Source organism: Struthio camelus, chromosome 4 (genome assembly GCF_040807025.1).
Source record: "Struthio camelus isolate bStrCam1 chromosome 4, bStrCam1.hap1, whole genome shotgun sequence".
Lineage (NCBI taxonomy): Eukaryota > Metazoa > Chordata > Aves > Struthioniformes > Struthionidae > Struthio > Struthio camelus.
This window is the reverse complement of record NC_090945.1, coordinates 80409307-80423417: the sequence shown is the minus strand read 5'-3', so window position 1 is coordinate 80423417 and position 14111 is coordinate 80409307. Positions and strand designations below refer to the sequence as shown.

The window sequence follows — 14111 nt, the reverse complement described above, 5'->3', positions numbered from 1 at the left end:
TCGGTTACAGGCCGAGACAAAAGGCTGGAGTCAACAATGGTAGCACTGCATAGGCACTGTTCATGCTTTGAGTTAGGCTAAATGGAAATCTTAGTCATCAGTCGCGTCAACTGGCCCTCAGCTTGAGGTAGGCCAGCAGGACTTGGCCCGGTGGCACATATCCTCAGCTGGCTTAAATCAGTGTAAAGCCAGCGTAGTCCAAGGAGCCACAGCTGAGGATTCTGGCGCCTGCTGTCTATTTGTGAGTTTAGTGGTTGCTGAATACTTAATTCACCAGGCTGCAGCAGCAGCAGCTGAGCGATGGATATGCTCGTGGGCTGCTCTTCCTGCTGCGGGGACAGTAAACTCTGGCCAAGGACAGAGCAAGCAGCTGGGGCCTCTGCAGGTACCAGCCTGACGCTGAAGGTCAGAGCCCTGGGTGACGCTCTGTGCGTGTGCTGCTCCTCCTCTGCCTCCTGCTGATCCTGGGTGTTGTGGTGTCTCTGCATCCCAGGAAGAACATGCTGGTTGAGACGTTGCGAAGGTTAAGGACAAGAGCGATAGTAGGTTGGGAAAGCTACCGTGTAACATTTGGGTGTTTGAGAGGCAGCCCAGTTTGTGTCAAGTGGATTTGTAATTTGGGGGGTTTCTGGAAACCCCACAGACTCCTTTTATGCCCATGTATGGGAAGGTAATGGTGAACTGGTGATGGTAGTGAGGAACTCGCTACTGCTCTGAACTCAGATTAAGTACTCTACCATGTGCTTGCCATGGAGAACTTGTCCAGAAATGAGCTGCCTCCTTGTGTGAAAAGCCAACACACAGGAAATATATTGCATATGTTTGTGCAGTGCCTTGACTTGCACATTCCCTTCCTTGGGCAGGAGACAAAGAAGGAAGGAGCCTGGACTGCCCCATGGGTGATGGTGGGATGGAGGAGAAGGCAGGAGCTCATATAGCTCTGGACACCTGTGAAGATCTGAGGCCTGGCTGGAGGCAGAAATAACTCCGGCGTTTCTGAAGAGGTGCTGTAAGTTAGAGATGCCTGGGTGAGGGAAAAAAATGGATGAAAGTTAGATGGAAAGAGAAGAAAGAATTGAAAAGTTTGGAGTGCCTAGAGGTTTTGTGCATAAGGGATGGAGCTGAGGCGGTATGATGTTGGGAGTTACGTGTAATTTGAAGGAAGAAGGAGGGAGCGGTGAGATAGGGTGTCTGTAGTTAGCATTCGTGTGAGACTCCTGAGATGTGAGTGCTCATAAGAGAACAGTTTTGGTATCTAATTCGGCTGGTTCTTGTCTCACCAAAAGCCTGAATCCAACCTCAGCATTAATAATCTTCAAACGCAAACTTACTTTGGATGTGGACTCTGACTGTCTGGTGCCCAGAACGGCAAGTCAGAGGCAGACATCCTGGTTGCCTGATGTCAGCACAAACATCTGCAAGCACAGCCAGCCCAGCAGCAGCAGGTTCGTGCCTGGTGCTGACACTGTGTTGGGGGCAGCGTGTGGGGTGGTGGACCTCGGTCACCTTTCTAACGTGCTCTATCAGAGTCAGTGAGCCACCAGTGAGGCCAGTGTGCCCCAGTCCCTGCAGGAATACGCTAGTGACACTGCGTAACGCACACCCTCTCTAAATAAAGTTACCAAAGAGCTGCTTTACAAAGTGAAAAGCTGTGGCTGCTTCAATTTCAGTTCCGGAAGTGGGAAAAAGGCACCTGTCCTCACTGTGAAGAGAAGAGCTGCAATATCGCAGTATGGTTAAAATGGAGAGTCCTTTTTTTAGCACAGCTGTGGCTGGAGATGTAAAAGCAGTTTAGCTCATGCAAAAAGCTGCTCTGATGGCCTCTCCTTGTGTTGGAAATGCCATGTTGATGCGTTGATATCAACTCTCAGCAAACAGAGCTGTGTTGTGCGTTTGGGGAGCCCTGACTATGGTTTGGCTCAGGGCAAATTAACCCGTTCCCCCGGCTCTGGAAATTGGTGAAGAAAGGTGAGTTTGGCCACTTGGTGGGCCACATTTCTCCTTGTGAAGCAGAGAACTCCCTGCTCTCAAGGCAGTGGCTCATAGGGAACCCACATCTTACCCCAAGAGAAGGTCACGCCTTCCAGTTGTTACACAAATGTGAGACTTTCATGAACATGGAATTTTTTTCCTAATATTCTGTGACAGGCCTTGAATTAATTGCTTATTGAGTTGTGCAACACAAATCATTTAGACCAGCAAACAAATAGACCCATGGCAAGACGGATGATTGCAAAATATCCGTTGTAGAGCCGCAGAACAAAGGAAACTATGCTTTGCTTTTCAGGACAAGAAGACACTTGGTAGAATTTAGGGATAATCCCTACAGCATCCCTGTGAAACATGGGACACTTGTTTTAGTGCAGGCTGATACCATCTGACTTGCAATACGAAAAAGTATCACAATGCCACCAATTATTTCTGTAATAGCAAACCTTTAGGGTAAGAAGTAGCTGTATTTTGGGGCAGTGACGTGGGAAGACAAGAAGTAAGGGCGGTGTGGAGAGCTTAAGCAACGAAGAGGCCACAGCATCAGAAAAGCACCTGATGGCTTTGAAATGTTTTGGTGTCGTGTATACCCAGAATTGCAATCCTACAGTTGTATCGGAGTGTCACCATCAGTAATATAACCCAATTATAAAGTGCCAACGCTGAACTGGGTGTGCTGTAAACTGCATGAGAGAGAAGCTTGTACCGTGCTGACAAGGTTATACTCTAGAAGATGGACACAGTGAAGCAACTGCTATGAGGGTTATGAACCTCTACAGGAAGAACATTTAATTTGAACACAATAAAGCAACATTAAAAATCACTCACTGAAATATGCTGATATTTTTTCTGATTTTAACAAAATAATGGAGAACGGCAAAATGACTTCTTGGAGGAAAAAAACCATCTTTCAGTGGAGAACGCAATCCTTTTGATATTTTTACCCAAAATATATATATTTTTTTATTTAGGCTGGAGACTATTACTGCCTCTGAGATCTGAAGATTTCAGATTTGAATTTTCATTTAAGAGTTTCCTACAAGATGGGAGACTGGGAACTAGTCCAAATAATTGTTCCTACACAGGCGTCCTAAACCACTCAGCACTGCCCTGACGCTGCGCCCTCTGGTCATCCAGGACACAGTCCCCTAGTCAAGTTTCTCTGCAAGCAAAGCTGTGGTAAGAGATTTCCAGCGTTCCTCAGCCACAAACACGTTCCTGATCTTGCTCTGCAGTATACTGTCCCTCAGTTGTGCCAAAATAACTGCATGTTGGTCATGCTGCAAATGGGATCTATGTATTTTTATCTGGATTATTTCAGTCTTCCACTGCCGCAAGTGTTGTCGTCTTTAAACTCAGACTATTTCATTGAGCTGGTTTACAGATGGTTGCATAGGTCCAGAGAAGGAGGACATTCAGGGACCTTTTTAGCTGCCTTTAGCTTGGGAAAAATGTCTCATGGAAGATGTTAAAGGAGTATTTTCTAGCCCAACAGCATGTGTTGCTGAAGCGATCATTTCTTTGAGATTGCTCCCTGGCGGAACAAGGCCTCCTTTGCTGACCTCAGCATTGTCTTCACTTGCCAATTACCTTTAGGTAATTAAGGTCTAAGCAGCCCGTTACAGGGTATGTGTTTTGTAATGTGCAGTATTGCTCAGGAAAGGACATGAACACAAGCACTCCCTAAATGGTCATGTATTAGCTAATGCCACGTAAAGACTTCCCATGTGTTTGCTTGGCCTTGGTGCCCAGAACAGGCTGCTGCAGAAGTGGAACTGCAGGAGAATTATAAATGAGTTAAAATGTTCATGGTCTCCTCAAGCCAGCGAGGATGCTATTTAAAGGAATGTATTATTCCCTGCTATATCTTTGGGACTGTTATTGGGAGCTTTCATTAAAGCAGCTGGCAGAGGGAGAAAGAGTGCCTTAAAGAGCTCACACGGCTTTCTGCAGCATCGTGGCTTGAAGGAGCCTTTGAATGTGCCTCTTGCAAAATGTTTTCTCAGTGGTCTCAAATACACATCAGACAAATCAAAGGGGTCTGGAGTGTGGAACACGCACGCCGGTGCGCCGTTACCAGCAGAGCTGCAGCAGCAGCGTGCCAGGGCAGGTTGCTGTCTGTGCTCCCCGGGCAGCACCAGCGTGGCGCAGCAGGGCTTTGAGAAGGCACTGTGGTTCTTGGAGGATTTCTGAGGTCCCAGGCAACCTCTCGTCCTCTGTCATGATGGGGACAAACCTCTGCTTTCAAACCCAGCTGCATCTGAAAACAGAGACAAACAACATTTTCCTACCCCACCTTTACTGGTTCTGAAAGAAGGGCAGATCCTTCAACTTTCTTCTCTTCCAAAGTATGAGGTCCCACATGTTGGATCGCCAAACAGAGGACAAGGAGGGTGCTCAGTGGGGCAAGAGATGGGGCACACATGGGCAGGGAGAGTCACGAGTCACAGCATGTGCCTACCACTTCACACAGGGATCATCTGAGCTCACAGCTCCTGGAGCTGATGTAGGCTCCAGACACCAGGTGACTCTATCCTGCCCCAGAAAGCAGGGTGCATGTATCAGAGATTGGCTTGTGTCCGGCTTGTTAAGTCAAGGAGCAGGAGACCAATCCTTATGCAGCCTTACAAACGTGCGAGACACAGTTTAGACCTGGGGTGCAAGGGAAGCGGCGCCCAACTTTGTGTGTCTCCTGCTCAGCCTGTAGGACTCGATGGCTGTTGGAGGGGGCTCAGGAACATCCAGGCTGCAAATTTCCCTCAGGATAATAAATCCTAAAGATACCATGGCACCCTGGTAACACAGGTACGGACAGACAAGGGAAGCTGCTATGTCTCGGCAGCCTGTTGAGAGCCGCTTGAGGCCACTTTCTTCCAAGAACAGATTGGCTATCTGCGTTGTCAGAAAACATCCAAGTGTGGCCTCGAGCACGGCCAGAGGGTGTCCTTCACAGCACGTGGAATCCTCCGCCGTCGGCCGGGCTTGGTGGCGTATTGCACTGCTCGAGGACTGCCAGTGGTGCCAGGCTGATTGTTCCAACATCGCCAGTGCTGTCCTGCTCAGGGAGCAGGATCTCCCCGCGTTGCTCACTGCAGGGAGTGCAGGAATAGCATTGCCATGAGTAAGCTTCACTTGCAGCCTTGCATGTTTGCAGGATGAGGCCATGGAGGGAATTAGCACGCTCCCGACCCTTTGTGGAGCTGGTGAGGTGCGCACAGTGTGGAGCTGGGCAAATGCACGCTCGAGAGCTTTTAATTTCACGCTTCCTGAGCAAGCACACTTTCCTCCGTACAAGCTGCAAGATCGTTGGGTGTTTCTGTATTAAATTTAGCGTTCCTTCAAAAGCAGCCGTGGCTAAAAATGAGGATAGTACCGGACTGGGGCAGATTCGTGTGTGAGCTGGGGAAAGGAACACCTTTCTGGTCTGTGCTTATGGGGCACATCATACGGTGTGGTCCTGGGCTTTGCATCTGAGACAGTGCATATAAGTCATCGTTTAAAAGCACAAACACGGTGAGAGCATATTAGCTTGCTGAGGCTGAATTGTGGCCCTTCCTTTGTAAGCCTGGCTGATAACAGTTGAGGGGCAAGGTGCAGGTGCGTTCTGTTAGGGATTCCCAGGCATGGTCAGCGAGGGCTAGTATACCCAAACAACAAGTCCTCATTTGGGTCTTGATTGCAGTCTTGTGTCATGTTAACACAGCAACGTCAGAGATGAAACGCTCCCCAAAGGACTAATTAGTCCGGAGGATGCTGATGTAGCTATGCCATTTCTAGGTCTGATGCCACCTCTGGGATCTCCGTACCTTGCTCTGGGTAGCTGTACGCCGAGGCTTGTGCAGAAAGGGTGGAGGCACTGCTCATCCCCCTGTATGCCTGTTGTGAAGTGCAAGGAAAGAAAGATTTTACTGAATGTAGCAAAACTGTTGGTTTTGCTTCATGTCGATGTAAGATTTTTCCATTTCATTTCCTCTAGCTCGCTCCCTGCTCTATAGCCCTAAACACAACCCCGCATTTGCAAATGAGTTCTTACCCGGTTTCTAATCCGAAGACCCATTTTTCCTCATCTAGTAGATAGTACATGGAAAACTTTGGGTTCACGGTCACGCTCCCTCCACGGATGTGAGTACAGTCCAAGCAAATAAATTCTGAGTGCAGGCATTCATACATGAAGAACTTCACACTCGGAAACATGACCACACTAAATTGCTGCCAGAGTTTTAAAGGCAGCTTTTGAAAATATTGGCCCTGCATCTTGTATTTCTGGAGCAAATGACTTGATTCATTAGGGAAACGTCAGCTAACTGCACATACAACTGCATCCTGGGGATCTAGGGATAAGAGAGAGGCTGTGATCAAGACAGCTCTCTGCTTGTTCATAAACACATCCTGGGCTGATTAACTACCAAAGGAAAAGGAAATCTTTATGGTTTCTACCTTATTTTCCATGTCTCTGCTATTACAAAGACGTGATGGAGAAGAATATCTTTCAAGTATATAAAGCATATGCTCCCCAGAAACAGTCAGCAGCAATGTTTTTGGCTCCAGTGTCTAATGCCTGCAGAAACTTCAATTTCCTGACAGTCAGCACCAGCCCAGTGTATGAGCATGTAGGTTTTATACGCATACAAACTGCATTAGGGTTGCAAAGTCAATTACTGAAAAGCTAGGAGATTCCAGAATGAGGGTGATGTGGGCCGTCCTCATTTAGCTTTTTCATGCCCATCTCTTGTGACTGTCTCTAAATAGATGATTATGTAGTATTTTCTTTGCAGGATCCCCTCCCTTCAGCTCATGGAAGAGGCATCACTATCGCATGGAGCACCCATTCAATATTTTGTTTCAGCCTTGTGGTTCAATGTGTTGCTCTGAACCCTATTTACTGCTCAAAAACGAACTTATTTGTTCTCTCATGAGTTTCTCTGTGGTTTTCCTCGCTGTATTATATGAGGTGCATCAGAAACGAGATCAGAGCTGACCAAGCCCAGGTGTCCACTGAGACTCTACCGAGTTACTAGATCTGGAGCAACCACCCTGGGAGCCTGACACAGGTGGACCTGAGTACAGATGTCTATATTTTGGGATATTTACAGTGGGGTGAGATGAATTCCAGCCTCTGTCAGCAGTGTTTACTGGCATGAGGTGGATGGTCAGCCAGCAGGTCTCGGTCCACCACGGCTCTCCCTGTGTCATGGTTGAGTCACAGTGGAGTCACGGGTGCTTCGGGCTTCTTCTTACCCTGCGGTCCTTGGCTGCTCCTCAACCATGCCCTCAAGCCTTGCCAACCTGGCTCACTTTCAGCCCTCTCAGGCTGCTTTTTCCAAAAAACTCCCCCTCTTTCTTCCCCATAGCAACCCCAGGAGTGATTTATGCTTATAATTCATGAGTTATGTGCTATAGAACGTGCAACATGGAAAGGGATATACCAGCAAGATCTTACAAGTTTGTTGCAAAGGCCTATATATTTCAGCCCGCGTTATATGTACACTTACATACATGGGATGGGGGCCAACTCGAGTCAGCTCTTCAGGTGCAGTGTGCCAAATGTTCATGGGGGCAGGAACTTAATTTCAATATCTACCAATATTCAAGGACACAAGATCTTTTACTGCACATACCCTGTCCCTACCGTTGGTTCACTGGGGTGCTGAGCTGACCATTTTTCGCACTTAATGTTACAAGAAGTCTCATAAACTTCAGGAAGATTAAACATATGCATAGGCGTTCCCAAATTAACTTTAGATTTTAATACTAATGTGAAAGGCCACAGGTTTTAGTTATTGGGATATTTGGGGGGTTCAGCGTTAAACCTTTTAAGCAGTATATTGGGCAAACTTATTCTATGTGGGCAAACTTATTCTATGTGTAGAATAAGGTTTAAATTGCACTGCCCCCTTTACTAAACGTTGTTTTAATCAGGTTTTTATTGAATTCATCTGATTATATCTGAGGGCACAGTTTGTCCCTCTCTCTGATGGTAAGTTTAGTTACACTTAAAACAAAGAGCTGTTATGATCCTTGAAGGAAAAGGTACATCTTCTAACAATAACATTCGATTACCAAACAGCTATTAATGATGAAGTGTTGTGAAAAATGTTTTGATTTGAACAAAACATTTAGCTCTACACAAAATGAAATATCTTCTGATATTTAGGGCTTTTAAAAAGCAAGTGGAAACAAGGGTAATTATGATAGGCGGGAAGGAAAAAATCAATGTTTTGCTTAGAAAATTAGCCCTTTTTAGTTTGTTTTTTCTGGCTGAGGCAATCTGACAGCATTTTATGAAATATTTTGATTTGCTTGAAATTGTCTTTCCTTCCCTCTTTTTTTTAACCGAAAAGATGTTTTTTTGGCTGAAAAATTTTACTATATCCAGAAGGGGAAATTGTTCCGTCAAGGGTATTGTAAAAAGCCCTGTGTTTCATTGGCTTTTAATGGAACCTTAATAGAAGTTGGCAGCGTAGCTGATGAAGCTGGAAGGCTGCAGTGAAATTAAAATAATCAGGAGCTGTTCTGAGGTTCATGGCCATGAGAAAGCCCTCCAAGCCCATAACTATTTACGCAGCCATGAAAATGGCTGATCTCATTTCTTCCCATCACATCCCATCCTCGGGAGCAGTGCTCATGGCGGCAGGAAGGCCACTGGGATGGCTGTTGATTTGAGACGGAAGATGAATGGCGCAGAGTCGAGTTGGAGGCCTGTAGCTAGTGGTGTCCCCCAGGGGTCAGTCCTGGGTCCAGTCTTGTTCGATGTATTCCTCAATGACCTGGAGGAAGGGACAGAGTGCACCCTCAGCAAATCTGCTGATGATACTAAACTGGGGGGAGTGGGTGACACACCAGAAGGCTGTGCTGCGAATCAGAGGGAGAGGCTGGAGAGGTGGGCGGAGAGGAACCTCCTGAAGTTCCACAAAGGCAAGTGCAAGGTCCTGCACCTAGGCAGGAATAATCCCATGCAGCAGTACAGGCTGGGGGTTGACCTGCTGGAGAGCAGCTCTGCCGAGAAGGACCTGGGAGTGCTGGTGGACAACAAAAGTTAAGCATGAGGCAGCAATGTGCCCTTGTGGCCAAGAAGGCCAATGGTCTCCTGGGGTGCATGAGGCAGAGTGTTGCCAGCAGGTGGAGGGAGGTGATCCTGCCCCTCTCCTCAGCCCTGGGGAGGCCTCACCTGGAGTACTGTGTCTAGTTCTGGGCTCCCCAGTACAAGAGAGACATGGCGCTCCTGGAGAGAGTCCAGCGGAGGGCTACAAAGATGATGAGGGGACTGGAGCACCTCTCCTGTGGAGAAAGGCTGAGAGAGGTGGGCCTGTTCAGCCTGGAGAAGAGAAGACTGAGAGGGGATCTCATCGGTGTGTACAAGTGTCTGAAGGGGGGGTGTCAAGAGGATGAGGCCGGTCTCTTCTCCGTGGTGCCCAGCAACAGGACAAGAGGCAACGGGCAGAAACTGAACCGCAGGAAGTTCCACCTGAACCTGAGGAAAAACTTCTTTCCTGTGAGGGTGACAGAGCACTGGACCAGGTTGCCCAGAGAGGTGGTGGAGTCTCCTTTGCTGGAGATATTCAAAACCCGTCTGGATGTGATCCTGGGCAATATGGTCTAGAGGACCGTGCTTGAGCAGGGAGGCTGGACTAGATGATCTCCAGAGGTCCCTTCCAACCTAAACGATTCTGTGATTCTGTGATGTGCAGGTACTACAACGAGGAGGGGAAGGATTGGCTTCTACAAAATGCACATTGAATTCTGGAAAACCTCTTGCATCTAGGAAGGACAGGATAAATTTTAATCAACGTCAGTGTTTACAGCCGACTTGAAAAAGCCTGACTATGCATTAAGCTGTAATGACCTCTGGCAGACTTGTAATTGAGCTTTAGCATTATAATATTCGCTTTTAATGATGAGCGAGGCTTCTAAATCGCTTGAAGCAGTTGTATCCAAGTGAACTTGTGCTACCAAGAGCTTATGCAAAGCAGGGCGTTGCACGGGAGAGTCCTCGGCTTTCTGCCAGAGCATTGCTGAAAGCAAAGTTAGCAGAAATATTCCCCGAGTTTAACGTTACCTGGGCTGATGTTTCTCTTCCTGCCCTGCACTGGTTATTTCTCCCACTTAACATGCCACATGCACGTTCTTTTTTTCCCATCATTACTGCTATATAGTCAGATAGCTTTTGGCTTTCAGTCTCTCACTTTGTCTGTTGCAGAACCCTTAATAATGGTTATTTCCTGGTAGTGAATGCTTGAGTTGGTCTGGGGGGACCTGTTTGTAGCATAGTTTTCTATAATTACCCAAAATTTACACAGCAATTCCAGGCCTATTATATGGGGCATAGTATGTAATTACAGACATAACATATTAGGTTCTAATAACAGCAAATATATCATTACACAAATCATTCATGTAACTGTGCTGATATTTTTATATGGAATAAGTGAATACAATTACTAATAATTACAATGCACGTATTGCAGCTGCAGCGCAACCAGTGCCACTGTGACATATCGCAGGGCAGAGGCGGGAGTAAGGAAGCTCCCTGTGAGATACTTCAGAGCCTGTGAAACATTACTGCCAAAAATCAAGGTGGTTCCTTTAGTTGGGGGTGTGTGTGTGTGTGTGTGTGTCTATACATGCATATGTGAATCTATATGACAATGGTATTCATTGGAAGAGCCATCTGGGGAGGGATCCCCATGCTCTAGCTTTGACAGCTGGTCTCCTGTGGGGAGCGACGCTCCTCCCGATGCTGATTCGGACCTGGGTTGCCCTGTGGGATGAAGGGCAGGGTCCTAGCTCTCACTGTCGTCTGTGTAGTAAGACTAGGTCCCACCACGAGCACTTCGAGTTGGGTGGAGTGAGCATGCTGCACTGCCTCTTGCTCTCCTTTTATTATTCCCTCCTGCCTTCCCTTGCCTGCCCACAGGCATTTTGCTGCTGAGAAGTGTCAGGAAAGAGCTGACTACTTGCATCTGCTCTCACACATCTCCAAAAGGTTTGGTCCTCCAGGCCCCTGAACTGTAGAAGAAAGGAATAAATCATGTAAATGTGGCAGCTGGCAGAGTTGGGCTGGCAGTTCACCCAGGTGAGCTGGGCAAACCATGTGTCCTACCTTCTTGTTTGGAAGAGCTGTGTTTGCCCCAATATATATTTTTTAAAAGTGTTTTAAGGCACTTTAAACCTTCCCTGAAAGGTGACCACTGATCCCTGGCACTTGTGGGATGGCTTGTAGGGAAAAGGTGATACTGCTGGCATCAGTAAGGCCACACTAGTGTGAATTAATGAGAGGGATGGGGTACAAGGCCAATTCTGACTTTTGCAGATGGGTTTATGGGTTGACTTAGGCCCTTGCCACCCTGGCACCTGGCAGAGGTGTGTTCAGCCCTTGGCGCGGAGGGGAGAGGTAATGGGCGCTTCTTTTTTCCATACCAGTCTTTCTAAAAGTTCAGGCGGTGACTTCTGTTTCAACAGCTGCTTATTTGTATCTGCTGCTGCTTGGGCTGAGAGGTGCTTCCTTCCCTGAGTGGTTAACCTGCCTCTAATAGGCCATCAGCCTTTTGGTGGAGCCAACCAGGATTTGCAATGCAGAATCCCCTTTTTCCATGGCAACAGGGCTAAGGTCAGTCATGCTCACCCCTGTTAATGGGAATTTTGTTCCCGGAGCAGCTCAGAGGAATAAGATGAGAAGAAAAACCTACAGGCTGGAGTCTGCCCCAAGGCATATCCCCAGGGGCCAGTGGTTATGAGCCAGCTCTGGGTGGTAGAGCAGTATTAACTAAAAGTCTTGCTGGAAAGCAGGGAATATTAGTTCAGGCCCAAGTCTATGTTAATGCAGTTATCAACAGGACCTGGCTTGCATTTAGGCAGCTTCGTTTGGGCAGAGGCCTCTGCTTCACCATCCTATTTCCAAATGGAAATACCTGATGTTAGAGCAGGGATTAATGAAGTGGAAACCTGGGGGCCAACTGCAGCCTGCCAAAGCAATTTATCTGGCCATGGACACACTGACAGGTCAACCCGAGAGGGAGCATTTCAGCTCCTGTGTGGTAGAGGGAGATGGAGGTGCACAGCGGCGTCTGGCAAGATTTGTCCAGGCTGGTGTCGTGCAAATGCGGTTGCATTGATCGGCTTCCCATACACCTGGCTGGCGATGGAAGTAGCTTGTCCCTGCTCCAAATTGGAGTTAGAAGAGCTTCAGGGCGGCGAGTGGTTTTACGAGGCCGGGAATGAGCTCACGCTTTCTGCCCCGTGACGATGCTTTTGCACGCCAGATGAACAAGAGAAGATAAGAGAACGCAGAAATGTGAAAAATACCCCAGTGGAAAAAACAAACAGGTAGTATAAAAAGAGAGGGCCTGCTGAACATGTTGCTCTCCATGCACTTTATTTTCTCCCTGATTAATGGGCATGATCTACTGGGAAGTGGGAGTTGCTGATTTATGAGAAACGCACAGGGATGTTTTCAGAGGCCCACGCACCTACAGAGCGGGGTCCTTTTTCAGTATGGTTGATTCTCTCTCTCTGTCATGGTGTTTTCCTGCTTAGCATTTTAGTGTAAAAATGGATGTACAGAATGTCCTAGGTGTCTCCTGCTGTTACCCTGACTTTACCTTGGCACAGTCCCACTGCCTTTGAGGAACAGAAAACCCATGCGAGAAAGAGGAACTGGGCTTTGTGGGGCAGATTATTTCACCCATTTTGAAGGTATTTTGGGGACTTAGTGTGAAGACTTTCAACCTCTGAAAACTTAAGCTGATATAAAACCCAGCTTGAAGATGTTTCGCTCCAGGGCTGCCTGTCTCTGCAGACACTGTGAACTCAGGGCTCCTCGTGCAAGAAGCACCAGGGAGTCACAAGGACATTTTATTTAACAGGTGGCTGCACTGCGATTGCTGCTGTGAAGCCTGTGCTGCTGGAAGACCTTGGAAAACGCTGCAGTGGGACTGCCAGTGCTGTCATGTCCATAAGATGATCCCCTACCTCGGGCCTCCCCTCTGGTGTCTCCTTGGCTGCCGAGCTCCTGCAGCGATCGTTGGATCAGCAATACCAGGCAGCGCTAACACGCTTTGTATGAGCAGTAATGGGGTGCAGTGATTTCAGCCCAGGCGCCACGTGAAGTTATTGGCAGTGGTAACGTGGCAGGGTGACAGTGTGTGTGTGTGGGGGGTGGCTTTGCTTTTTCATTGGGATTCGTGTTATCTGAAGAGAAGCCAGAGCGCTGGTGTTTACTGGGAGGGAGGGAGGCAAGGTCGGTCCCATGCCTTGGCTGACCCTCAGCTGTGTGCCCAGCTAGGAAAGTTCAACTCCATGATGGTTTCCAAGGGAATAACTTAACATGTGCACTACCTTTTGGTAGAAATTACCCTTCTGGTTGTCAGAGCAGGTTGGTTGCCACCACTGCTGGCAGTGGGCAAGGGCTGGAAAGCTCTGGGCAATGTTAGGGATGGTCATTACCCAGTCTGTCACCTCGGTGGCCGCCCACTGGCATGCTAAAACAGAGCGAGAAAACACCGATGCACCCTCTTGCAGATGTTGCCACCATAAAACCAAGCAAAATCAAGCAAAATGATTTCTTTTTAACTTTTAGAGACTTTCTGCCTGCATTTGCTGGGGGGGGCAGCAGACTGGCTGCGGATAGCAGGGAGCATTTCAGGACAGTGAATTTGGGATTTTGGAGAGGAGTGACCTGCTCCCAAGGGTTAATGTTTCCCTAAGCAGGGGCACGAGCAGCGTTGCGTGACCTAGAGCCCCAATCACAACCCGACGCTGCTGCCCGGCTTGCGGCTTTCGTAACGGCAGCGCGTTTCTTATCTAGCTACGCGACAGGAATTCAGAGCCAGAGGGGGGGGAAAAAAAAAGGGGGCAAATAAATAATATCAACAGCAGCGTATCGTTACCTCTCCCCGCAGACCTTGCCTTACTAATAATGATTAACTATTACAAACTGAGGCCGACTGGAGAACTTGTGGCTGGGGCCGGGCTCACGCGTGCCGAGACCGTGAACTGGGGGGAGATTTACCTCTGTCGACGTCTGAGCCCCCCGCCGCTTCCTGCTATAAGCTAAAAACGGAGTCTTAGTGTATCTAACAGAAGAGAGGCTTAAAAACTATGCTGGAATAAAGAAATAGAAGCAT

The 14111-nt window shown here is 47.9% G+C and overlaps 1 protein-coding gene across 2 annotated transcripts in view; it reads left to right on the top strand.

Annotated features, from left to right (window-relative positions):
- The window catches only part of ST3GAL5 (ST3 beta-galactoside alpha-2,3-sialyltransferase 5), a 91043-nt gene extending 76932 nt beyond the window's left edge, over positions 1-14111 (top strand). Inside the window, exons 8-9 of one of the 2 annotated variants that reach the window (XR_011141134.1) lie at positions 12852-13107; positions 13887-14111. The gene's annotated coding sequence lies outside the window, so the exon portion shown is untranslated. Of the gene's footprint in view, positions 1-12851 lie in introns of both variants that reach the window. The other variant, XR_011141133.1, reaches the window with a different exon arrangement.